At 44.1% G+C, this 23,126-nt stretch overlaps 13 non-coding genes and 25 pseudogenes across 13 annotated transcripts; all 38 read right to left on the reverse strand.

Annotated features, from left to right (window-relative positions):
* Positions 1 to 3,565: 3,565 nt before the first annotated feature.
* LOC120550104 lies at positions 3,566 to 3,684 on the reverse strand. Its single transcript, XR_005637581.1, has one exon. It is a non-coding gene; the product is annotated as a 5S ribosomal RNA (ribosomal RNA).
* A 104-nt stretch (positions 3,685 to 3,788) lies between these two features.
* Positions 3,789 to 3,907, reverse strand: LOC120550336. The gene has a single exon (XR_005637718.1). It is a non-coding gene; the product is annotated as a 5S ribosomal RNA (ribosomal RNA).
* A 319-nt stretch (positions 3,908 to 4,226) lies between these two features.
* Positions 4,227 to 4,345, reverse strand: LOC120550430 (annotated as a pseudogene).
* A 104-nt stretch (positions 4,346 to 4,449) lies between these two features.
* On the reverse strand, positions 4,450 to 4,568 carry LOC120550359 (annotated as a pseudogene).
* A 103-nt stretch (positions 4,569 to 4,671) lies between these two features.
* On the reverse strand, positions 4,672 to 4,791 carry LOC120550408 (annotated as a pseudogene).
* Positions 4,792 to 4,893: 102 nt separating this feature from the next.
* On the reverse strand, positions 4,894 to 5,012 carry LOC120550224. The gene has a single exon (XR_005637695.1). It is a non-coding gene; the product is annotated as a 5S ribosomal RNA (ribosomal RNA).
* A 104-nt stretch (positions 5,013 to 5,116) lies between these two features.
* On the reverse strand, positions 5,117 to 5,235 carry LOC120550148. The gene has a single exon (XR_005637623.1). It is a non-coding gene; the product is annotated as a 5S ribosomal RNA (ribosomal RNA).
* Positions 5,236 to 5,339: 104 nt separating this feature from the next.
* LOC120550278 lies at positions 5,340 to 5,457 on the reverse strand (annotated as a pseudogene).
* A 104-nt stretch (positions 5,458 to 5,561) lies between these two features.
* LOC120550448 lies at positions 5,562 to 5,680 on the reverse strand (annotated as a pseudogene).
* A 104-nt stretch (positions 5,681 to 5,784) lies between these two features.
* LOC120550513 lies at positions 5,785 to 5,902 on the reverse strand (annotated as a pseudogene).
* Positions 5,903 to 6,007: 105 nt separating this feature from the next.
* Positions 6,008 to 6,124, reverse strand: LOC120550482 (annotated as a pseudogene).
* Positions 6,125 to 6,228: 104 nt separating this feature from the next.
* Positions 6,229 to 6,342, reverse strand: LOC120549965 (annotated as a pseudogene).
* A 107-nt stretch (positions 6,343 to 6,449) lies between these two features.
* LOC120550546 lies at positions 6,450 to 6,566 on the reverse strand (annotated as a pseudogene).
* Positions 6,567 to 6,670: 104 nt separating this feature from the next.
* LOC120549950 lies at positions 6,671 to 6,787 on the reverse strand (annotated as a pseudogene).
* Positions 6,788 to 6,891: 104 nt separating this feature from the next.
* LOC120550512 lies at positions 6,892 to 7,010 on the reverse strand (annotated as a pseudogene).
* A 104-nt stretch (positions 7,011 to 7,114) lies between these two features.
* LOC120550186 lies at positions 7,115 to 7,231 on the reverse strand. The gene has a single exon (XR_005637660.1). It is a non-coding gene; the product is annotated as a 5S ribosomal RNA (ribosomal RNA).
* Positions 7,232 to 7,335: 104 nt separating this feature from the next.
* Positions 7,336 to 7,454, reverse strand: LOC120550164. The gene has a single exon (XR_005637639.1). It is a non-coding gene; the product is annotated as a 5S ribosomal RNA (ribosomal RNA).
* A 104-nt stretch (positions 7,455 to 7,558) lies between these two features.
* LOC120550362 lies at positions 7,559 to 7,667 on the reverse strand (annotated as a pseudogene).
* Positions 7,668 to 7,771: 104 nt separating this feature from the next.
* LOC120550431 lies at positions 7,772 to 7,890 on the reverse strand (annotated as a pseudogene).
* Positions 7,891 to 7,993: 103 nt separating this feature from the next.
* Positions 7,994 to 8,112, reverse strand: LOC120549980. The gene has a single exon (XR_005637472.1). It is a non-coding gene; the product is annotated as a 5S ribosomal RNA (ribosomal RNA).
* A 104-nt stretch (positions 8,113 to 8,216) lies between these two features.
* Positions 8,217 to 8,336, reverse strand: LOC120550262 (annotated as a pseudogene).
* Positions 8,337 to 8,440: 104 nt separating this feature from the next.
* On the reverse strand, positions 8,441 to 8,559 carry LOC120550225. Its single transcript, XR_005637696.1, has one exon. It is a non-coding gene; the product is annotated as a 5S ribosomal RNA (ribosomal RNA).
* A 106-nt stretch (positions 8,560 to 8,665) lies between these two features.
* On the reverse strand, positions 8,666 to 8,783 carry LOC120550299 (annotated as a pseudogene).
* Positions 8,784 to 8,887: 104 nt separating this feature from the next.
* Positions 8,888 to 9,006, reverse strand: LOC120550134. Its single transcript, XR_005637610.1, has one exon. It is a non-coding gene; the product is annotated as a 5S ribosomal RNA (ribosomal RNA).
* A 325-nt stretch (positions 9,007 to 9,331) lies between these two features.
* On the reverse strand, positions 9,332 to 9,450 carry LOC120550129. Its single transcript, XR_005637605.1, has one exon. It is a non-coding gene; the product is annotated as a 5S ribosomal RNA (ribosomal RNA).
* A 104-nt stretch (positions 9,451 to 9,554) lies between these two features.
* On the reverse strand, positions 9,555 to 9,672 carry LOC120550204. The gene has a single exon (XR_005637677.1). It is a non-coding gene; the product is annotated as a 5S ribosomal RNA (ribosomal RNA).
* A 104-nt stretch (positions 9,673 to 9,776) lies between these two features.
* On the reverse strand, positions 9,777 to 9,895 carry LOC120550195. The gene has a single exon (XR_005637668.1). It is a non-coding gene; the product is annotated as a 5S ribosomal RNA (ribosomal RNA).
* Positions 9,896 to 9,999: 104 nt separating this feature from the next.
* LOC120550308 lies at positions 10,000 to 10,116 on the reverse strand (annotated as a pseudogene).
* Positions 10,117 to 10,216: 100 nt separating this feature from the next.
* Positions 10,217 to 10,337, reverse strand: LOC120550409 (annotated as a pseudogene).
* A 104-nt stretch (positions 10,338 to 10,441) lies between these two features.
* Positions 10,442 to 10,564, reverse strand: LOC120550382 (annotated as a pseudogene).
* A 104-nt stretch (positions 10,565 to 10,668) lies between these two features.
* Positions 10,669 to 10,787, reverse strand: LOC120550291 (annotated as a pseudogene).
* Positions 10,788 to 10,891: 104 nt separating this feature from the next.
* Positions 10,892 to 11,009, reverse strand: LOC120550480 (annotated as a pseudogene).
* A 10,849-nt stretch (positions 11,010 to 21,858) lies between these two features.
* On the reverse strand, positions 21,859 to 21,977 carry LOC120550306 (annotated as a pseudogene).
* A 104-nt stretch (positions 21,978 to 22,081) lies between these two features.
* On the reverse strand, positions 22,082 to 22,200 carry LOC120550112. The gene has a single exon (XR_005637588.1). It is a non-coding gene; the product is annotated as a 5S ribosomal RNA (ribosomal RNA).
* A 104-nt stretch (positions 22,201 to 22,304) lies between these two features.
* Positions 22,305 to 22,413, reverse strand: LOC120550443 (annotated as a pseudogene).
* Positions 22,414 to 22,517: 104 nt separating this feature from the next.
* On the reverse strand, positions 22,518 to 22,635 carry LOC120550297 (annotated as a pseudogene).
* A 103-nt stretch (positions 22,636 to 22,738) lies between these two features.
* LOC120550479 lies at positions 22,739 to 22,857 on the reverse strand (annotated as a pseudogene).
* A 103-nt stretch (positions 22,858 to 22,960) lies between these two features.
* On the reverse strand, positions 22,961 to 23,079 carry LOC120550402 (annotated as a pseudogene).
* Between the last annotated feature and the right edge of the window lie 47 nt (positions 23,080 to 23,126).

The following is a 23,126-nucleotide window of genomic DNA, read 5'->3' on the forward strand; positions in this document are numbered from 1 at the left end:
CCAGAGTTTGAGCAGGTAATGGTAGGCGGCGGCTGAGTTCACAAGAACCAGTTGGAGTCAGGTTGATGTTGAGTAGAGCTGATGCAGAGAGGAAATGAGTTGCAGTAGTCCAGTCGGGAGGAGATGAAGGCGTGAATGGAGTCTTTCAGCAATGGGGGTGTGAGAGAGGGTCTGATTTGGCGATAATTGCGAGGGATGAAAGAAGGAGGTTTTAATGACTTGACGGATAGCGAGGCTCCAAGGGAGAGGGTGGAATCAAAGATAACGCCAAAGTTGCGTGGGCCTGGGGAGATGGGGAGACAATGGTGCCCGTCGATGGTGAGAGTGGGGTTATTGGTTTTGCACAAGTGTGGATTGGAGCCGATCAGAAGGAATTCTGTTTTGTAAGCTATTGAGTTTGAGGAAGTTGTGTTGCATCCAGGTTTTAATAGCCGACAGACAGGAGTTGATAGTGGGGAGAGGGGAGGATTGTGGGGGGATTTGGTGCTGAGGTAGATCTGGGTGTCGTCCAGCATAGCAGTGGAAGTCCAGGTTGAGAGGTGGCGGAGTATCTGACGAGAGGGGAGGATGTAGATGATGAAGAGGAGGGGCAAGTGGCGGGGCCAGCGGGGAACACCAGTGACTGTGGCTGTGGAAGGTGTGGTTGTGGGAGAGAGATGAAATGGGATCTGTTGGAAAGGTGAGGTGGAGCCAGCTGAGTGCAGTAAGCGCGGCCGATACCGAGGTCTTTGGAGTCTGGTGAGCAGGATGTTATGGCTCACAGTGATCGAAGGCTGCACTCGGGTCGAGGAGGATGGGGATCGTTGAGGGAACCGTGTCAGCAAAGGTGAGGGAGGTCGTTGAGGACTTTGAGGAGAGCGGTTTCTACGTGTGCTGTGTAGGGGGGGCTAAAACCAGATTGGAGAGGTTGAAGTAGGTTATTGGCAAGAAGATGGGTTTGTTAGTTGTGAGGCTGACTATGCGTTCCAGGGTTTTAGACAGAAAGGGAGGTTGGATATTGGGCGTAGTTGTTGAGGAGAGGAGGGATCCAGACCAGGTTTTTAAGGATTGGGAGTGACAGCGGCAGTTTTGAAAGCAGAGGGACAGTTCCAAAGGGACAGTGAGGAGTTGAAGAGGTTAGTGGAGGTAGGGGCATAGGACCGGGAGGCAGGACTTCCAGAGGGAGTAGGGAGGGGGGGGGTCAAGGGAGCAGGTAGTGGGTTTTGGAAGAGCTGATGAGTTTGGAGATTTCAGGAGGAGGAGTGACTGGGTTAAACTGGGAGAGGAGGAAGTGTGGAGGAGGGGTCGGGAGGTCTGGAGGGATGGAGAGTAGAGGAGGGTCCAAGGTAGGTGCTGGAGTAGATCCTGGAAGGTCGACATACAGAGGATAGGGATTTGTAAAATAGGATTGATTTTGTCAGTAAAAAAGTGGAGGAAATGAGTTGCAGAGAATCGAATTAGAGGTAAGGAGGCACATTGGTCGAGGCTTGATAGAGGTTGTTCAATGTGAGAAGAGGGTTCTGGGGTTTTGGCAGGGGTCGGGTAGGATGGTGGAGAGGTAGGCGAAGTTGACAGCAGCAATGAGGGGCATCTTTGTAGGCGATGAGATGGGATTTATAGGCTTCATGATGGACTGTGAGGGATGATTTCTTTGTCAGACGTTCAAGTTGGCTGGCCAGTTTGTTTCATTTTCGGAGTGCAGGTGTGTACCAGGGTGAAGAGGTGTTAAAAGTGACGAAGTTTTGTTTTGAGGGGGCCAGTATGTTGAGGGGAGGTGGTAAGCCAAGGTGGAGTTGAGGTGGTCTGTGAGGTCATCCAGGTGAGGTGAGGGTTGAGTCCAGGTGGAGAGTGGTGGAGAGACGGAGTCAGAGAGATGGTGGGGATTGATAGTTGAGGTTATGGAAGGTGATTTCTCTGAGGAGGCGGGGCGTGGGTTGGAGAAGGGATGGTGAACCGTATCAGTTTGTGATCAGAGAAGGGGAAAGAGAGAGGCATGGATGGAGAGTGAAAGCACTGGTTGGTTGGTGGAGCAGACCAGGTCGAGGATGTGACCTTTTCATGGGTGGGGAATGTGACATGTTGGGTGAGAGAGAAGTTATCCAGTAAAATCCTTTGAATTCGTGGAGAGCTTGCATGTGGGGGAGTGTGGATGTTTTAAGTCACCCGAAAGTAGCAGCAGACGTGGAGAGAGAGATGAGGCTAGTGTGAGGGAGTTCAGTAAAATCAGAGAGGAAGGAGGGATTTGGTTTAGGTGGCGGTAAATAGGAGATGACTGTCAGTGGAGAAAAAGAGTTTGAAGGCGGAGATATTCAAATGATGATACTGAGGGGAGGGTGAGTTCTGTGATCCGGAAGTTCCTGATTGAAAATTATTGACGCCGAGGGCCACCTCCACAGTGGGAGGGGCGGGTTTGCAGATGTAGTTGTAGCCAGGGGGATGCTTGGTTGAGGGAGAAAGATTAGTCGTTGGGGTTGTTGCCCAGGTTTCGTGAGCGAGAGAAGGAAGTCAAGAGTGTTGTCGAGTGGATTAGTTCATGGAGGACAGGGGCTTTATGGTTGAGCCGTCGGGTATTTGGAGGAGGCAAAGTTGGCATGGTGAGAGGGTGGTGGGATGGGGCAGGCTGGAGAGATCAGAGGGTTGTCCCGGTTGCAGCGGTGTGTATTGCGTTGGGAAGTGTAAGGATATTGCAGTTGAGGGGGACAGGAGCCGATTAGCAAATGATTGAAGAGTATGATTGAGTGTATGTGAAGTGGGGAAAGCACTGTAGTCCGGTCCGGTTTTCTTGTAGCCTGATGATGGTTCAGCCCTATGTGAACCGGCAAGTGGGTGAAGCATTCCAGATGACGTGGGACAGGTGCAACAGAGCGTGCAGGTGACCAGATGGATGGAATGGATTGTCCGTGGTGGAAGGAAAACAAACTGGCGAGAGCTTCTGTGGATGTAACGCGTCGACGTAGAAGTTCGAGCTGTTTGATGAAAACTGGGATGCAGGATGGAATGGAGTAGTTGACGAATGGACTAGTTGCAGAGTTGAATATTTGATCACGATAAGCGGAGGGACGGAGAGCTCCGTGATAGTGGTTACCGCGGGCTAGGAGCACAGAGGTGGAGGTGGAGATGGATGAATGAGGTGGATGCGAAAAATGATCCACAGCATGACCGAAGGAGAGGAATGTCTAGTCTCTAGTCGCGGCTCGCATCTGGTGGAGGTTGCTATGAGGAGGGGGTCCCAGCAATCCGGGTTAGCCACTTGAAGCATAGGATTTGCCGCCACCGTTTGGTGAACGGGGGCAGCTAGCTAGCGTAACCGACGAGGCAAGAGTCCGGTCAAAAGGAGCTGAGGCGGGGAACCAGCAGAGAGACTGTCCAGAGGTACAGAGGCTGTCCAGAGGTAGGGGGGTACAGCGAACACAAACACAAGAGAATAGCAGACGCGCAGATCAAACGAGGTCCGGGCATGTTCACGGGTGGTATGGCCGTAAGCCTGAGTAGGTGGACACAAGGTATTTATACATGGTAAAAATGCAAGTATACTTGTGGTATATAGAAGGAGCATAGCCCCTGCCGTTGTACAATGGGAATAAAAAGCTTACCGCACCGGGTATTCCCAGGCAGTCTCCCATCCAAGTACTGACCCGGCCCTACCTTGCTTAGCTTCCGAGATCAAACGAGATCGGGCGTATTCAGGGTGGTATGGCCGTAAGCCATTAAAGAAGGTGAAAACAAGATATTTATAGATGGTAAAATGCAAGTATACTTGTGGTATATAGAAGGAGCATAGCACCTGCTGTTGTAAAATGGTAATAAACAGCTTACAGCACCGGGTATTCCCAGGCAGTCTCCCATCCAAGTACTGACCCGGCCCTACCTTGCTTAGCTTCCGAGATCAAACGAGATCGGGCGTATTCACGGTGGTATGGCCGTAAGCCATTAGAGCAGGTGAAAACAAGATATTTATAGATGGTAAAATGCAAAGACACTTGTGGTATAAATTAGGAGCACAGACCCTGCTGTTGAAAGTGTAGAATAAAAAGCTTACAGCACCGGGTATTCCCAGGCAGTCTCCCATCCAAGTACTGACCCGGCCCTACCTTGCTTAGCCTTCCGGAGATCAAGCGTGTTCAGGGTGGTGATGGTGGCGTTAGCCATTAGAGCAGGTGAAAACAAGATATTTATAGATGGTAAAATGCAATGACACTTGTGGTATAAATGAAGCACAGACCCTGCTGTTGAAAGTGTGGAATAAAAGCTTACAGCACCGGGTATTCCCAGGTAGTCTCCCATCCAAGTACTGACCCGGCCCTACTCGGCTTAGCTTCCAAGATCAGACGAGATCCGGCCTGTTCAGTGGGGAATGGCCATAAGCCACTAGAGCAGGTGAAAACAGGCTATTTAAAGATGGTAAAATGCAATGACACTTGTGGTATAAATTAGGAGCACAGACCCTGCTGTTGAAAGTGTAGAATAAAAAGCTTACAGCACCGGGTATTCCCAGGCAGTCTCCCATCCAAGTACTGACCCGGCCCTACCTTGCTTAGCTTCCGAGATCAAACGAGATCGGGCGTACCACGTGTGGTATGGCCGTAGCCGTTAGAGTAGGTGAACACAAGGTATTTATACATGGTAAAATGCAAGTATACTTGTGGTATATAGAAGGAGCATAGCCCCTGCTGTTGCAAAATGGTAATAAACAGCTTACAGCACCGGGTATTCCCAGGCAGTCTCCCATCCAAGTACTGACCCCCCCTACCTTGCTTAGCTTCCGAGATCAAAACGAGATCGGGCGTATTCAGGGGTGGTATGGCCGTAAGCCATTAGAGCAGGTGAAAACAAGATATTTATAGATGGTAAAATGCAATGACACTTGTGGTATAAATTAGAGTACAGACCCTGCTGTTGAAAATGTAGAATAAAAGCCTACAGCACCGGGTATTCCCAGGCAGTCTCCCATCCAAGTACTGACCCGGCCCTACCTTGCTAAGCTTCCGAGATCAAACGAGATCGGGCATGTTCACGGTGGTATGGCCGTAAGCCTTTAGAGTAGGTGAACACAAGGTATTTATACATGGTAAAATGCAAGTATACTTGTGGTATATAGAAGGAGCATAGCCCCTGCCATTGTACAACGGGAATAAAAAGCTTACAGCACCGGGTATTCCCAGGTAGTCTCCCATCCAAGTACTGACCCGGCCCTACCTTGCTTAGCTTCCGAGATCAAACGAGATCGGGCATGTTCACGGTGGTATGGTCGTAAGCCATTAGAGTAGGTGAACACAAGGTATTTATACATGGTAAAATGCAAGTATACTTGTGGTATATAGAAGGAGCATAGCCCCTGCTGTTGTACAATGGGAATAAAAAGCTTACAGCACCGGGTATTCCCAGGCAGTGTCCCATCCAAGTACTGACCCAGCCCTACTCTGCTTAGCTCCGAGATCAGATGAGATCGGGCATGTTCAGGGTGGTATGGCCGTAAGCCATTAGAGCATGTGAACACAAGTTATTTAGCTATGGTAAAATTCAATTACACTTGTGGTATAAATTAGGAGTAGAGCCCCTGCTGTTGAAAGTGTAGAATAAAAAGCTTACAGCACCGGGTATTCCCAGGCAGTCTCCCATCCAAGTACTGACCCGGCCCTACTCGGCTTGGCTTCCAAGATCAGACGAGATCCGGCCTGTTCAGTGTGGAATGGCCATAAGCCACTAGAGCAGGTGAAAACAGGCTATTTATAGATGGTAAAATGCAATGACACTTGTGGTATAAATTAGGAGCAGAGACCCTGCTGTTGAAAGTGTAGAATAAAAAGCTTACAGCACCGGGTATTCCCAGGCAGTCTCCCATCCAAGTACTGACCCGGCTCTACCTTGCTTAGCTTCCGAGATCAAAAGACGGGGGCGTGTTCACGGTGGTATGGCCGTAAGCCATTAGAGTAGGTGAACACAAGGTATTTATACATGGTAAAATGCAAGTATACTTGTGGTATATAGAAGGAGCATAGCCCCTGCTGTTGTAAAATGGTAATAAACGAGCTTACAGCCGCGTATTCCCAGGCAGTCTCCCATCCAAGTACTGACCCAGCCCTACCTTGCTTAGCTTCCGAGATCAAACGAGATCTGGCGTATTTAGGGTGGTATGGCCGTAAGCCATTAAAGAAGGTGAAAACAAGATATTTATAGATGGTAAAATGCAATTACACTTGTGGTATAAAGAAGAAGCAGAGCCCCTGCTGTTGTAAAATGGTAATAAACAGCTTACAGCACCGGTATTCCCAGGCAGTCTCCCATCCAAGTACTGACCCGGCCCCTCGCTAAGCTTCCGAGATCAAACGAGATCGGGCATGTTCCGGTGGTATGGCCGTAAAGCCTTTACAGTAGGTGTGAACACAAGGTATTTATACATGGTAAAATGCAAAGTATACTTGTGGTATATAGAAGGAGCATAGCCCCTGCCGTTATACAATGGGAATAAAAGCTTACAGCACCGGGTATTCCCAGGTAGTCTCCCATCCAAGATCTGACCCGGCCCTACCTTGCTTAGCTTCCGAGATCAAACGAGATGCGGTATTCAGGGTGGTATGGCCGTAAGCCATTAGAGTAGGTGAACACAAGGTATTTATACATGGTAAAATGCAATTATACTTGTGGTATATACAAGGAGCATAGCCCCTGCTGTTGTAAAAGGGTAATAAACAGCTTACAGCACGCGTATTCCCAGGCAGTCTCCCATCCAAGATCTCCCCGCGCCCTACCTTGCTTAGCTTCCGAGATCAAACGAGATAGGCGTATTCAGGGTGGTATGGCCGTTAGCCATTAGAGCAGGTGAAAACAAGATATTTATAGATGGTAAAATGCAATGACACTTGTGGTATAAATTAGGAGCACAGACCCTGCTGTTGAAAGTGTAGAATAAAAAGCTTACAGCACCGGGTATTCCCAGGCAGTCTCCCATCCAAGTACTGACCGGCCCTACCTTGCTTAGCTCGCCCGGATCAAACGAGATCGGGCATGTTCACGGTGGTATGGCCGTAAGCCTTTAGAGTAGGTGAACACAAGGTATTTATACATGGTAAAATGCAAGTATACTTGTGGTATATAGAAGGAGCATAGCCCCTGCCGTTGTACAATGGGAATAAAAAGCTTACAGCACCGGGTATTCCCAGGCAGTCTCCCATCCAAGTACTGACCCGGCCCTACCTTGCTTAGCTTCCGAGATCAAACGAGATCGGGTATTCAGGGTGGTATGGCCGTAAGCCATTAAAGAAGGTGAAAACAAGATATTTATAGATGGTAAAATGCAAGTATACTTGTGGTATATAGAAGGAGCATAGCACCTGCTGTTGTAAAATGGTAATAAACAGCTTACAGCACCGGGTATTCCCAGGCATTCTCCCATCCAAGTACTGACCCGGCCCTACCTTGCTTAGCTTCCGAGATCAAACGAGATCGGGCGTGTTCACGGTGGTATGGCCGTAAGCCATTAGAGCAGGTGAAAACAAGATATTTATAGATGGTAAAATGCAAAGACACTTGTGGTATAAATTAGGAGCACAGACCCTGCTGTTGAAAGTGTAGAAAAAAAAGCTTACAGCACCGGGTATTCCCAGGCAGTCTCCCATCCAAGTACTGACCCGGCCCTACCTTGCTTAGCTTCCGAGATCAAGCGTGTTCAGGGTGGTATGGCCGTAAGCCATTAGAGCAGGTGAAAACAAGATATTTATAGATGGTAAAATGCAATGACACTTGTGGTATAAATTAGGAGCACAGACCCTGCTGTTGAAAGTGTAGAATAAAAAGCTTACAGCACCGGGTATTCCCAGGTAGTCTCCCATCCAAGTACTGACCCGGCCCTACTCGGCTTAGCTTCCAAGATCAGACGAGATCCGGCCTGTTCAGTGGGGAATGGCCATAAGCCACTAGAGCAGGTGAAAACAGGCTATTTAAAGATGGTAAAATGCAATGACACTTGTGGTATAAATTAGGAGCACAGACCCTGCTGTTGAAAGTGTAGAATAAAAGCTTACAGCACCGGGTATTCCCAGGCAGTCTCCCATCCAAGTACTGACCCGGCCCTACCTTGCTTAGCTTCCGAGATCAAACGAGATCGGGCGTGTTCACGGTGGTATGGCCGTAAGCCGTTAGAGTAGGTGAACACAAGGTATTTATACATGGTAAAATGCAAGTATACTTGTGGTATATAGAAGGAGCATAGCCCCTGCTGTTGCAAAATGGTAATAAACAGCTTACAGCACCGGGTATTCCCAGGCAGTCTCCCCATCCAAGTACTGACCCCGCCCTACCTTGCTTAGCTTCCGAGATCAAACGAGATCGGGCGTGTTCAGGGTGGTATGGCCGTAAGCCATTAGAGCAGGTGAAAACAAGATATTTATAGATGGTAAAATGCAATGACACTTGTGGTATAAATTAGGAGTACAGACCCTGCTGTTGAAAGTGTAGAATAAAAAGCCTACAGCACCGGGTATTCCCAGGCAGTCTCCCATCCAAGTACTGACCCGGCCCTACCTTGCTAAGCTTCCGAGATCAAACGAGATCGGGCATGTTCACGGTGGTATGGCCGTAAGCCTTTAGAGTAGGTGAACACAAGGTATTTATACATGGTAAAATGCAAGTATACTTGTGGTATATAGAAGGAGCATAGCCCCTGCCATTGTGTAAAACGGGAATAAAAAGCTTACAGCACGGGTATTCCCAGGTAGTCTCCCATCCAAGTACTGACCCGGCCCTACCTTGCTTAGCTTCCGAGATCAAACGAGATCGGGCATGTTCACGGTGGTATGGTCGTAAGCCATTAGAGTAGGTGAACACAAGGTATTTATACATGGTAAAATGCAAGTATACTTGTGGTATATAGAAGGAGCATAGCCCCTGCTGTTGTACAATGGGAATAAAAAGCTTACAGCACCGGGTATTCCCAGGCAGTGTCCCATCCAAGTACTGACCCAGCCCTACTCTGCTTAGCTTCCGAGATCAGATGAGATCGGGCATGTTCAGGGTGGTATGGCCGTAAGCCATTAGAGCATGTGAACACAAGTTATTTAGCGATGGTAAAATTCAATTACACTTGTGGTATAAATTAGGAGTAGAGCCCCTGCTGTTGAAAGTGTAGAATAAAAAGATTACAGCACCGGGTATTCCCAGGCAGTCTCCCCATCCAAGTACTGACCGGCCCTACGCGGGCGGTTCCAAGATCAGACGAGATCCGGCCTGTTCAGTGTGGAATGGCCATAAGCCACTAGAGCAGGTGAAAACAGGCTATTTATAGATGGTAAAATGCAATGACACTTGTGGTATAAATTAGGAGCAGAGACCCTGCTGTTGAAAGTGTAGAATAAAAAGCTTACAGCACCGGGTATTCCCAGGCAGTCTCCCATCCAAGTACTGACCCGGCTCTACCTTGCTTAGCTTCCGAGATCAAACGAGATCGGGCGTGTTCACGGTGGTATGGCCGTAAGCCATTAGAGTAGGTGAACACAAGGTATTTATACATGGTAAAATGCAAGTATACTTGTGGTATATAGAAGGAGCATAGCCCCTGCTGTTGTAAAATGGTAATAAACAGCTTACAGCACGGGTATTCCCAGGCAGTCTCCCATCCAAGTACTGACCCAGCCCTACCTTGCTTAGCTTCCGAGATCAAACGAGATCGGGCGTATTCAGGGTGGTATGGCCGTAAGCCATTAAAGAAGGTGAAAACAAGATATTTATAGATGGTAAAATGCAATTACACTTGTGGTATAAACAAGAAGCAGAGCCCCTGCTGTTGTAAAATGGTAATAAACAGCTTACAGCACCGGGTATTCCCAGGCTGTCTCCCATCCAAGTACTGACCTGGCCCTACCTTGCTTAGTTTCCGAGATCAAACGAGATCGGGCGTGTTCACGGTGGTATGGCCGTAAGCCATTAGAGTAGGTGAACACAAGGTATTTATACATGGTAAAATGCAAGTATACTTGTGGTATATAGAAGGAGCATAGCCCCTGCTGTTGTACAATGGGAATAAAAAGCTTACAGCACCGGGTATTCCAAGGCAGTCTCCCATCCAAGTACTGACCCAGCCCTACCTTGCTTAGCTTCCGAGATCAAACGAGATCGGGGATTCAGGGTGGTATGGCCGTAAGCCATTAAAGAAGGTGAAAACAAGATATTTATAGATGGTAAAATGCAATTACACTTGTGGTATAAACAAGAAGCAGAGCCCCTGCTGTTGTAAAATGGTAATAAACAGCAGCGCACCGGGTATTCCCAGGCAGTCTCCCATCCAAGTACTGACCCGGCCCTACCTTGCTTAGTTTCCGAGATCAAACGAGATCGGGCGTGTTCACGGTGGTATGGCCGTAAGCCATTAGAGTAGGTGAACACAAGGTATTTATACATGGTAAAATGCAAGTATACTTGTGGTATATAGAAGGAGCATAGCCCCTGCTGTTGTAAAAGGGTAATAAACAGCTTACAGCACCGGGTATTCCCAGGCAGACTCCCATCCAAGTACCAAGTACCAAGGCCCTACCTTGCTTAGCTTCCAAGATCAAACGAGATCAGGCGTGTTCAGGGTGGTATGGCTGTAAGCCATTAGAGCAGGTGAAAACAAGATATTTATAGATGGTAAAATGCAATGACACTTGTGGTATAAATTAGGAGCACAGACCCTGCTGTTGAAAGTGTAGAATAAAAAGCTTACAGCACCGGGTATTCCCAGGCAGTCTCCCATCCAAGAACTGACCCGGCCCTACCTTTCTTAGCTTCCGAGATCAAACGAGATCAGGCATGTTCACGGTGGTATGGCCGTAAGCCTTTAGAGTAGGTGAACACAAGGTATTTATACATGGTAAAATGCAAGTATACTTGTGGTATATAGAAGGAGCATAGCCCCTGCTGTTGTACAATGGGAATAAAAAGCTTACAGCACGGGTATTCCCAGGCAGTCTCCCATCCAAGTTCTGACCCGGCCCTAACTTGCTTAGCTTCCGAGATCAAACGAGATTGGGCGTATTCAGGGTGGTATGGCCGTAAGCCATTAAAGAAGGTGAAAACAAGATATTTATAGATGGTAAAATGCAAGTATACTTGTGGTATATAGAAGGAGCATAGCCCCTGCTGTTGTAAAATGGTAATAAACAGCTTACAGCACCGGGTATTCCCAGGCAGTCTCCCATCCAAGTACTGACCCGGCCCTACCTTGCTTAGCTTCCGAGATCAAACGAGATCGGGCGTGTTTTGTTTTTTTTTCTTTTATTATCAAAAATTCCACATGTTATATATAAAACACACACTATTTAAAATCAAATAGTCAAAATAAAACACAAATAAACACATAAATCAGTCATTCAGAAAATAACACAAAAAACATTCTTAACTGAATTTTAAGTGAATAAACTCATAAAATCATAAACACATAAAATTAAAGATAAACAAATCAAATAAAACATTCAAGATTAAACTCATTTTAACTCATGAACTCAAATATAAAACAAAAAAAAATAAACCACCCCCCCCAAAAAAAAAAAAAAAAAAAAAAAAAAAAAAACACAACCACCCCACCCAATTAACAAAAAAAAAAAAAAAAACAAAAAAACCACAACCCCCCAAACAAAAAAAAAAAAAAAAAAAAAAAAAAAAAAACAACAACACAAAAAAAAAAACAAAAAAACAAACCAAACAAAATAACCATTTTAAACTTTAATAAAATAAATTACATATAAACCAAAAAAAACACACAACACAAACAAAAAAACTAAAAAAACAACACAAAAAATAACACCAAAACAATAAACCCATAAATTCAAAAAAAAAAATAAAAAAAAAAACAAACCAAACACCCACTCTTAAATTAAAATTTATCAAATATAAAACAAAACCAAAAAGCCACTTAGGGTTAAATCATAAAATCAAATATAAACCAAACCAAATAACCACTGAAGGTCAAAATCATAAACTCAAATATAAAACAAAACCACAAAACCACTTAGGATTAAATGATAAAATCAAATATAAACAAAACCAAATAACCACTGAAGATCAAAATCATAAACTCATAAACTCAAAGATAAACAAAACCAAATAACCACTCATGGTTAAATCATAAACTTAAATATAAACAAAACCAAATAACCATTCAAGGTTAAACTCATAAACTCATAAACTCAAAAATTTAAATAAACTCAACTTCCAAAATATCCATATAGTTAAAATAAAGGACAAATAAAACAAACACTAGATACTAAACAAACAATAGAAGAAACAAAATCAAACAAACCAAACTAAAACAACAAACCTGCATTCATTCCACCCACATAGAAACACCCTACCCCTGTTCATGCATTCTCTCTCAAATCCATCTTAACCAACTGAAAAGTCTATCAAATGTGTCACCGCTGCTGGTATATGACCGCCTGACTCTTTTAAGTATCCGCAATTCCGTGGAAAAAGTGCCGATCTACGGCTCAGATGGACAGTCAACCATGCCGCCGCCTTTCCTGGCGTCCATTCCGGCCTATCTATGGCGTCAGCCCGGCCTTCGGCTCCGCAACAATCGCCGCAGGAGACGCGGAAAAAGAGGCGGAGTTCGTGTAAGGCTCAGAGCTTACCTGGCATCACCCTACACACGCGATCCGGGCCATCCGTGTCTCGGGTTCTCCGCGGAGTTCATAGCCTGCAATCGGCGGCGTTCTCTGGTACATAGTTACCGATGGCTCCAGTTGACGGTCCCGGATTCCGAATACAAATTTCCCCGCCGGTGGAGCAGGATGCGCTCCAGGCGAGGCTGCGTTCATGGGAATCTCCGCCCGCTCGATCGGGCTTGTCAACAGACTGAGCGGCGCTCAATTCGCATGGCGCTAATCAACACCAGATCACTCACAAACAAGACTTTTATCCTCAATGACTTTTTTAAGACCAATGCTCTGGACTTTCTTCTGTTGACGGAAACCTGGCTGAAACCAGGTGATGACAGCGCCTTCTCGGAGCTCCTCCCCCCCAGCTGTTCTTTCCTCAACTCTCTGCGAGCGTCAGGTCGAGGTGGGGGGCTGGCCACGCTCTTCAAGGATGAGTACAGATGCAGATTGTTACCTGCACTCTGTTACAATAGTTTCGAACTTCAGCTGTTTGTGGCTGACTTGGATTCTCCTGTGTTGTGTGCAGTTATTTATCGCCCACCAAAACACAACAAGGATTTTATATGTGAGTTTTCGGAGTTTTTAGCTGATGTTGTTCCAAAGTACGACAAGCTCCTGGTTTGTGGGGACTTCAATATTCATGTGTGTTGCCCCTCTAACCCACTTGCTAATGATTTTAAATCACTTTTAATCTCTTTTGGTCTTAATCAGTGTGTGAAAGGGCCGACACATCATCTTGGACACACCCTGGACCTCATTATTACTTATGGGCTTTCAGTTTCACTAAGTGAAATAAAAGAAACTGGCATCTCAGATCATTTCCCCATCAGGTTTGAGATCAGTGTACCACCACCTGCTAGTAAGCCTGTCTCCTCAGCTTCTAGGCGCCGCTGCATCACCTCCTCTTCAGCTGGAGAGTTTGCTTTGGCATTCGGGGGCTCACAGTTCTGTGTTATGAATGGTCTGGTATCTCCCTCTTATCCAGATAACATTCTCTCTGTGTTCCACTCCACGTGCACTGAAATTTTAGACTCTATTGCCCCTGTCCGGACTAAATCTATTAAACCTAAGGCTGACCCTTGGCTAAATGACTCCACAAGGGCCCTTAGGCAACACTGCAGGCAAGCTGAACGAAGATGGAAGAAGGACAATTTGCAAGTATCACTGGGTTTATTAAGAGACAGTCTAGCCACATACCAGAAGGCTGTGAAGGTGGCAAAGATGCAACATCTCTCTTCCGTAATAGCTAGCAGTTGCCATGAACCCAGAGTGTTATTTAATACTATTAACTCTGTTGTAAATCCATGCACCTCTGATCCGACAGAGGTTTCAACTAGTACCTGTGAGAAGTTTCTCTTTTATTTTATTGACAAAGTTGCATCGGTCAGGCAAAATGCCAGTGTTAGTTTTAATGTGTTTGTACCTGCTGCTCCTATGCATTCTGCTGTGTTTGAGGAATTTCAGCCAGTTTCTCTGACATTGCTTTCTGAGATCGTGCAACACATGAAACCTACCCACTGTCCGTTAGACATTGTTCCCGCCAGGATAGTGAAGGAGGTTTTTAATGACACCATTGGGCCGAGTCTACTCACTTTTTTTAATTCTTGTCTTAGTTTAGGTTCTGTCCCGGCTGCCTTTAAACATGCTGTGGTCAGGCCCCTACTTAAGAAGCCGAATCTTGACCCTACAGTGTTGACCAATTTTAGACCAGTCTCCCATCTGCCTTTTATGTCAAAGGTTTTGGAAAAAGTTGTTTATATACAGTTACAAGCCTTTTTGCAACTGAACTGTGTGTTTGAAAAATTTCAATCTGGTTTTAGATCACGTCACAGCACTGAGTCTGCACTGCTTAGAGTGCACAATGATATTGCCCTGTCTGTAGATGCTGGGAATCCGACTGTTTTAGTGCTATTGGACCTCACAGCGGCGTTTGATACGGTAGACCATGCAGTCCTCCTCTCTCGCCTTGATCAGTACGTAGGCATCCGAGGCTCGGCACTTCAGTGGTTTAGCTCCTATTTGGCGAATAGGAGCTTTTCTGTTATGATTGGTGACTGTTCCTCGTCAACCACTCCTCTCTCTTGTGGGGTACCCCAGGGTTCAATTCTTGGCCCAATCCTGTTTTCTTTATATATATTGCCGTTAGGGGCTATAATAGGAAAGCACAACTTATCTTTTCACTGTTATGCAGATGATTTGCAAATTTATTTGCCTATCAAACCAAATGACCGTGTCGCATAGACTCCCGCTTAGTTGTATCAATGACATTAAGTTGTGGCTGTCACAAAACTTTCTAAACTTGAACGAAGATAAAACGGAGTGTATCATCTTCAGTACTTCAGGCACGACAAACCGTCCATCCTTGAGTTTTGGAGCACTGGCTTCATATTTTAAGCCAGCTGTCAGAAATTTGGGGGTGACTTTTGAATGCAACATGAAGTTTGACAAACAAATCAGCAATGTTGTTAGAATGAGCTTTTTCCAGCTCCGTCTCCTGGCTAAAGTTAAGCCATTCCTTAACAGGCATGATCTAGAAAAAGCAATCCATGCTTTTATTAGTTCAAGGTTGGATTACTGTAATGCTCTCTATGTTGGTTTGAATCAAACCTCCATCTCACGTCTTCAACTTGTGCAAAATGCTGCTGCTCGCTTTTTAACAAATACATCTAGACGTGCACACATCACTCCCGTTCTTTTCACCCTACATTGGCTCCCTGTGCGTTTTAGAATAGATTTTAAGATTTTTTTTTTTTGTTTTTAAGGCCCTTAATGGCCTAGCCCCGAGTACCTATCCGAGATTTTAACCCTGCGTGAGCACAGCCGGTCTTTGCGGTCTTCTAACCAACTGGTTTTAGAAGTCCCAAGGTCAAGGTACAAACAATGGGGTGATCAGGCTTTGCGGTTGCTGCCCGAGACTCTGGAACAAGTTACCCCCTGATATTCGCACAATTACAGATGTTGCTCTTTTTAGGTCTAAACTCAAAACCTACCTGTTTAGAATGGCTTTTAATACGCAGTAGTGGTGTGACAATTTCCTCTTTCTGTTTCTATGTAACCTTTTTATGATTTTACTGTTTTCTACATTTCATTCTTCTAATTGCAACATATGTTGTCTATTCTTAGCTCAAGATGTGAAGCACTTTGGATACCTGTTGGTTGTTTTAAAGCGCTATACAAATAAATTTTGATTGATTGATTGATTGAAAATAAACACAAAACCACTAACCCTTCTTCAATCACCATGTGTCCTAAAACAATCTTTTTACTAGTGCATCACACATACCTCACTTCCACACTCTATCTACATTTAACTTAAATTAAATTAAATAATAATTCCCCTCCCTCAATTGAAAATAAATCATTCCCTCCCATGAATGCATCTACAAAAAAATCAACCCCTTTTACAAAAAATAAATGAAAATGAGCCTTAAGTTGGCAACAAAACAAAACCCATACATCCAAAACCTTCCCTCATAAAAGGCTACATTCCTCCTTAGGAATAAAGACCTTCGTGATAGGCACAGGACAATATTAACCATATCAGTATTGACTCCTTCCTTTTTAGGCACACCAAACATCAGGGCCATTTTCCACTCATCATCATTATCAAACTCAAGTTTACATTTTTTAAACAATAGCACTCTCAAATTATCCATATATACACACAATTTTGGACAATCCAAAAATATATGCTCAATAGTCTCTACCTGTACCTTACACACTGAACATTCCCTACTTATGCTGTGATTTATCTGATGTAATATTACTGCCGGGTAAATTCTCCTGTGTCTAATTTTAAAGTCTAATGCAAACATTGCCGGTGATGAAAATGGTACTACTATGTGCTCCCAAATTCTTCTTTCTATTATACTGTTAAAAATGGTCATCCATATTTTATTTGCAGTTGGTATTTTGATAATTCTGTCAATTAATATTGCATACCATTTTTTACTCTTTATTTTACTGATGTATTCTGTTTTATCTCCTGTACACAAAGTAAAATCTACTGTCGCCCTCTCATTCATCCCATCCGCACCTCTCAACAAAATCAACCATTCATCTTTCATACATGCTCTTACGTTATCACAAATCTCCTTTAACACTTTCACTCGAACACTCACTTCCTTTCTTCTAACTCTTTCACACAACACTCTCGCATCAATTCTCCCCCGATTATTGTATATATGGACTATGGTCTGGCAGTTTGCATCCTGTAAAGCTTTGTTATTTATGGTCCTATTCTGATACTGAAAAGCCGGGTTATTGAGAAATGGTATTTGATTAACTTGTTCTTTAGTCACACACACAACATTCACACACGGAAGCACTTCCGCCCATGCCTCCATCACCTCCCTGTAAAAGCCAGGGAGGTGACGGAGGTCATTTGCAGTGTGTTTAACACACAAATTATTATCTCCTCTTAAATTAAACGACCTCAACAAATCCCCCAAAATAAGCCTTCCATCTTGCCCCACACCCTCCATCTAAAAATTTCCTACTAATTTTACCCTTAATGCGTCCTTTTGGTCACCAAATCCACCATTTTCAACCCACCTCCCTTAACCCCATTTTACCATTACCCCATGTTTTACACATACCTCCCTATCGTCTCCATAAAAACCATCAATCAACCCATTTATTTTTCCTAATACCCACCCCCGTAAAAACAAGTGCTCAGTGTGTGTGTTATAAGTGAATGACACAGAACATTTGCTACCATTACCTTACCTCTTACACACACCCCCTCAGTTTCCACATATTAAGTACCTTTTCCACCTTTTTGATCACCCCTCCCATGTCTGTCTATCTGCACCTTCCTCATCTGCCCCTATGTATACTCCTAAAACCTTACGGTGGACTAAACACCCTGGTGAATCCCCATGGTTTCGGTCTGTGATGAACCACTCCGAATTTAGTTATTTCTGACTTACTGCTATTGACTCTTGCTCCTGATGCTAACTGATATTCCTGTAAATGTGTAATGAACCTACTGACCTCCTGATTATTGTCTGCAAAAAATTAATGTCGTCTGCATATTGTACCACCCGTTACCCTGTTATCTTTACCTACTTCTACACGTGGATGTGCCGTCCGTCCTCTGCCACCATCGCTGCCAGAGGTTCTGCAACCAAACTGTACAGCAATGATGACAGAGGACACCCCTGTCTAATTGACCTATCTATCCTCACCCCCTCTGTGTATCCACCATTGCATTTCACCACACTATATACATCCCTGTATAATAACCTAATCCAATTTACTAGTCTATCCCCAAACCCAAATGACTCTAACGTTTTAAATAAAAAGAATGCTCTACCCTATCGAGATGCTTTCATTAAATCTATCCCTACCCATATCCCCCTGCCGCCATAGTCCGTACTGTATTTTTTATTGTAGTTATTGAGTCTGTTATATCCCTCCCTGGTATACTGTAAGATTGTCCCTCCCCCACTATGTTATTGATGACCATTTTTATTTTATTTGCCAGTAATTTTGCTAATATTTTATAATCTGTATTTAATAAGCTAATCGGTCTATAGTTATCTAAATTATTTTTATCCCCTTTCTTTTTATAAAAAATATTGATGACCCCTGTGGAAAATGAAACCGGTTTATTGTCTATTTCTTGCATTGTTGTAAAGACGGTTCTTAATAATGGTTTGAGTTTTTCCCTGAAGGTTTTGTAAAAATTCAGCCCGGCAAGCCATCCTCCCCTGGACTTTTATTCTCATTTAAACCCCCTATTGCTTGATCTAACCGCATCTGTAAAAGACGCATCACACCACTCTTTATCTTCCTCACTTATTTTCCTTTTTAATTTACTCAAAACACGATTCCACACATGTATTCCGTACTCTCACTTTTAAATAAATTTGTATAATATTTCTCTATTCCTGTCATTATTTCTCTCTGATCTTTTGTATTCATACCCTCTGTTGTTTCTAGCTCTTCAATATTAGTTTTTTGTTGATTCATTTTTTCTACACGGAGAAAAAAAGCTGTACATTTCTCCCCCTCCATATAGTTTTGGATCTTACTGCGTATTGCAGCCCCTTTACATTTATATTCTTCTATTAGTTTTAATTTAGATTTTAATATTTCATATTTTTCAGTACTACTATTTCTATTATTATCTAGTTTAATTGCTTCCTTTCTCAAATCATCACATAATTGTTTTTCTAAAGCTGTATCCTTTAAATACTTTTCTTTACTATATACAATACTTTTTTTCTTTATACGTCTCTTAAGTTGTTCCCACCACACAAGTACATCATCATTCAAAAAAATTTCCATTTTGGCATTATCCAACATCATATTCATCATATCAACATATTTTTTATCACTTAAGTGACTAGTATTAAAGCACCACTTTCCCCCTTTCCTCTTCTGTTGAAAGCTATCAATATTGCACTGCATATAACAGTGATCACTCCAGGCATTTTGTATATACTGAGAATTAGTAATATATTTACACAAGAATGCCGAAGCCATGCATAAATCAATACGTGATTGTTTCAAGACGTTTCCGACTATTTGGTGACGGGAATACTCCTTCTTATTCGGATATGTCGCTCTCCACACATCACACATACTTACCTCCGCCAATAATATTTCTAGTTCTTTCCGACTTGTGTCTGTTTTAAAAACATTATTTCTCGAGATGTCTGATTTTGTTTGTACAACATTAAAATCTCCCACAATCACTGTACTAGATGTACACCATTTTTTTAGTTCTCTGAAAAAAATAATTCTTTCTTTTTCCAGATTTGAAGCGTATACATTGATTATTCTTATAACCACACCCTCATAAATACAATCCACCACCAACATCCTGCCTAATTTATCTTTATATATTAAATTTACATTAGTTAGTTTACCCTCCCTCACATACATAGCAACCCCACCATTCCCATTTACCCCATTACTTACATATAATTCTCCTTTCCAGCAACCCCGTTTAGTAGTCATTCCCTGCTCATCCCACTTTGTTTCTTGTATACACAATACATCAAAAACCAAAGAGGTTAGTATGGAAGTAGTTTTTGTAGCAGTCCTCAGTCCATTTCCATTTAAAGAAATAAGCTGCAGCATGGAGAAAGATAAGAGCCAGATGTGTCACAACAGCCATCCAATCACCTTTTAGGAAGTGTCTTTGCCATTTTCATCTGTCTATTCTTAGTCTGTTCTTTTTACAATATTTTTTTTCCAACGCTGCCGATACCTGGTCGGAGTTTTAAACAAATCCTCATCATTTTCAAAATCAGATTCATCACTAACTATCGGTGTTACACTGGGTATGTGTGGTGGTTTTTCTGGAGGGACCATGTTTTTCTCAGACCTGGATTCATGTCCTGTCTGCAATCCCACATTCAGGGAGGAGGCAGACGCAATGTTTTTCATCTCATCTCCTCCTCCCTTCCCGCGCATCGTACAAGACTTCTTCTGTATAATTCTCAATACAATCCATGCTATCTGGAATGCTGGTTACTCTGTCCACCCTGCTCTCCTCAGCCTGGGTTTCCTGCACAGTCGTAACCGTCTCCACCGCACCACCCCATGTACACCACCGACATCCCTCCTCACTTCTTTGCAGCTCTTAAGCTGAGCCGGCAGCTCTACTATCAGCTCCTCTTCTTCCTCACTATCATTTTGGTTATCTAAAACAACTTTTTCAATTTGATCTACATCAATTTCACTCTCAGATTCTTCACTAGAATGACAAATACAATCAGATTGTCTGTTGTGACACACCTGACACCTACTTACCTCCATGCTGCAGTCCCTGCTATAGTGTCCTTGCTGTTTGCACCGGTAACAGTAGAACTGGGGACAGTCCTTCATCAGATGATCTGGATCCATACACAGCCGACATGTCTTCATCTGTCCATCATGCAGCACCCTAAAGAACTGCGGTCCCTGCGCTGTCGAAAACCTCGCCGAATAAGGCAGGGATTTTACTACTCCATCAAACTTGACTTTCACAAACCTGGTCCCATCTGCCACATTCGTCCCCGGCCACATGCGTCGTCGAATCTGTGATATTGGCTTCACATTCCACAATGTCAACTTCTCCAGAATCTCAGCATCTGTTATATATGCAGGCAGTTTCATAAAGGAAACCATAGTCTCATACACACACAAGTCTCGAACAGACACGGCCACATCGCCCACTTGAAACCCCTTCAGAATGTTCCTTTTCCTTTTTCATCCGATAATGTCACTTCAAACTCAGTTTTTTCTATTTGTCTGCACGCCAACAAGCCTCCAGCCAAAAACCGAATGGCTGTTAGCAACTCCAATATGGGCAGCTCCGTGTCAGTCTTTACTCTGACTGTCAGTTCCTGCTGATATCTGTGGTCCGGTTTGCTCCGTGCAAACCCTCCTTTCCCGTCCGGTCCCATCAACTTCGGGAGTGTCTCTGCTTCCCCTGGCTCCGCCATATGTGTGCTTTCCTCCGTGTCTATGTTCTCCACCGCGTATGTGTGCTCCACCGTGTCTGCGTCATGCAGCACCGCCGCCATTGCCGTCTCTGTTGTGGCCGTTTCCTTCACCGTTGTCTCCGTCACTCGTTTCTCCTCCATTGTCATCTTCCCCTTGCCTGCTTGCTCAACCATCTGCTTCCCCGTCTGTACCTCCGTGTGTGCAGCGTGCTCTCCAGTCTGTCGTGCCTCCGCCATTACTATTTTCCCCTCGTACTCCGCCTTCTGCTTCTCCGTGTGTGTCCTTCCACCGTTGCTTCTCTCTATATTCTGTTTATCTACCGTCCTCTGTTCTTCACTACCTAACATTACTTCTACTCCTATGTCTTTCAGCCTTATCACCCGTGGTCGTCCTCTGTCTCCCTGCGTGCTTTAATTTTTTGGTTACTTTTTATTTTTTAAATGTTTTTTTTTTTTTTTTTTTTTTTTTAGGTTTTTCAAACTACACTCAAAACTACAACAAAAGTGTCCCCCTGCAGCCTGTGCTGCTAGGGGCAAAACGAAATAAAAGAAAAGAACAAAACCGTATTTCGGCAATTAAACACAAAACAAACAATTCAACTCTCTGCTACTCACACACACGTCCTCACTCTACTCACACTCCTGCACTCTGTTGCTAGCTCCTCCTCTCTCGCACACACGGGCGCTCACGGGTATGGCCGTAAGCCATTAAAGAAGGTGAAAACAAGATATTTATAGATGGTAAAATGCAAGTATACTTGTGGTATATAGAAGGAGCATAGCCCTGCTGTTGTAAAATGGTAATAAACAGCTTACAGCACCGGGTATTCCCAGGCAGTCTCCCATCCAAGTACTGACCCTGCCCTACCTTGCTTAGCTTCCGAGATCAAACGAGATCGGGCGTGTTCACGGTGTTAAGACCGTAAGCCATTAGAGCAGGTGAAAACAAGATATTTATAGATGGTAAAATGCAAAGACACTTGTGTTATAAATTAGGAGCACAGACCCTGCTGTTGAAAGTGTAGAATAAAAAGCTTAAAGCACCGGGTATTCCCAGGCAGTCTCCCATCCAAGTACTGACCCGGCCCTACCTTGCTTAGCTTCCGAGATCAAATGAGATCGGGCGTGTTCACGGTGGTATGGCCGTAAGCCATTAGAGTAGGTGAACACAAGGTATTTATACATGGTAAAATGCAAGTATACTTGTGGTATATAGAAGGAGCATAGCCCCTGCTGTTGTAAAATGGTAATAAACAGCTTACAGCATCGGGTATTCCCAGGCAGTCTCCCATCCAAGTACTGACCCGACCCTACCTTGCTTAGCTTCCGAGATCAGGCTTATTCAGGGTGGTATGGCCGTAAGCCATTAAAGAAGGTGAAAACAAGATATTTATAGATGGTAAAATGCAATTACACTTGTGGTATAAACAAGAAGCAGAGCCCCTGCTGTTGTAAAATGGTAATAAACAGCTTACAGCACCGGGTATTCCAAGGCAATCTCCCATCCAAGTACTGACCGGCCCTACCTTGCTTTGCTTCCGAGATCAAACGAGATCGGGCGTGTTCAGGGTGGTATGGCCGTAAGCCATTAGAGTAGGTGAACACAAGGTATTTATGCATGGTAAAATGCAAGTATACTTGTGGTATATAGAAGGAGCATAGCCCCTGCTGTTGTACAATGGGAATAAAAGCTTACAGCACCAGGTATTCCCAGGCAGTGTCCCATCCAAGTTCTGACCCGGCCCTATTCTGCTTAGCTTCCGAGATCAGATGAGATTGGGCATGTTCAGGGTGGTATGGCCGTAGCCATTAGAGCATGTGAACACAAGTTATTTAGCGATGGTAAAATTCAATTACACTTGTGGTATAAATTAGGAGTAGAGCCCTTGCTGTTGAAAGTGTAGAATAAAAAGCTTACAGCACCGGGTATTCCCAGGCAGTCTCCCATCCAAGTACTGACCCGGCCCTACTCGGCTTAGCTTCCAAGATCAGACGAGATCCGGCCTGTTCAGGGTGGAATGGCCATAAGCCACTAGAGCAGGTTAAAACAGGCTATTTATAGATGGTAAAATGCAAT

The sequence above is a fragment of the Perca fluviatilis genome, chromosome 20 (assembly GCF_010015445.1).
Source record: "Perca fluviatilis chromosome 20, GENO_Pfluv_1.0, whole genome shotgun sequence".
NCBI classification, from domain to species: domain Eukaryota; kingdom Metazoa; phylum Chordata; class Actinopteri; order Perciformes; family Percidae; genus Perca; species Perca fluviatilis.